Here is a 966-nt window from a genome sequence, read left to right as displayed (position 1 = left end):
CCATCTGGTGAATCTAGTCAGCCTATCTAGAGGTCTTTGTTTTAGGAAGATCAGCTGTTCCTCATCCAGCAGCAATCACTTGTCAATATTCCTTTAGATAAGATTGGGGTGTACTGTTCATTTCCCAGTTCTATGCTGGGTTACTGTCTGGGAGTCCCTTTGTCTACCCTAGCCAACAACTCAAAAGAAGGTATCTCCTATCTGGCATTTTTAATTTTTATGTAGCCTTTACCTATGCATATGGACTCTTAAGAAATAATATTGGCCCCTTTAATCTTTGGTTATACTTTCCTTTTGGGTGTTTAAGGCCATACAGTTAGACCAGATGAACCAATTTATTTTTACTCTTAAGGTCGTCAGAGGATCTGTTCCTCAAGGGTCACATGGGCTTGGGAGGAGCCCCTGGCTCCTTTCTTTCACCAGTTCTGCCTATGTGAAAATAAGTCAAAGGTCCTGCTCAACCATGGCTGGCTTAGCTTGGAAGCATGAATGAGATGTTTCCTCTGTGTTGACCCTTCAAGTCCATCTCGTGGGGTCTCCTTGGCCTCCTTGATCAAGAGGACAGGTGACCCACCACAATTACAGGGCATTTTGAGAGATGCTCATGGTTCCCTGGAACTAGTCCACCTAGGAGGGCAAGGAGCAAAAACTGTCCTTTATGTCCCTCTGAACAAATTATTATAGGCCTCAAAGTATGTCATAGTATAGGCCTCAAACATCCAAGAAGGTTAGTTCCACCAGTCTGGTACTTTTAATTACTGTGTGTCATGTAGATAAATCTTGGGCAAAGACCAACTGTTCTTAGATAAAACTTTCCTAGATATATATTTCTCGATCTGCTATGTATAATTTGTCCTTAGGTTGTAGGAGTAGTATGGTTCCCTCTGGTTTGCAAAACTAGCTAGGCATCGTTTATCTCTCACATTGTCTCACCCCTCCATCATGGTTTTCCCACTTAAAGTGCCT

This window comes from Nannospalax galili, unplaced genomic scaffold (assembly GCF_000622305.1).
Source record: "Nannospalax galili isolate Female #2095 unplaced genomic scaffold, S.galili_v1.0 scaffold1852, whole genome shotgun sequence".
Lineage (NCBI taxonomy): Eukaryota > Metazoa > Chordata > Mammalia > Rodentia > Spalacidae > Nannospalax > Nannospalax galili.
This window is presented reverse-complemented; position numbering follows the sequence as displayed.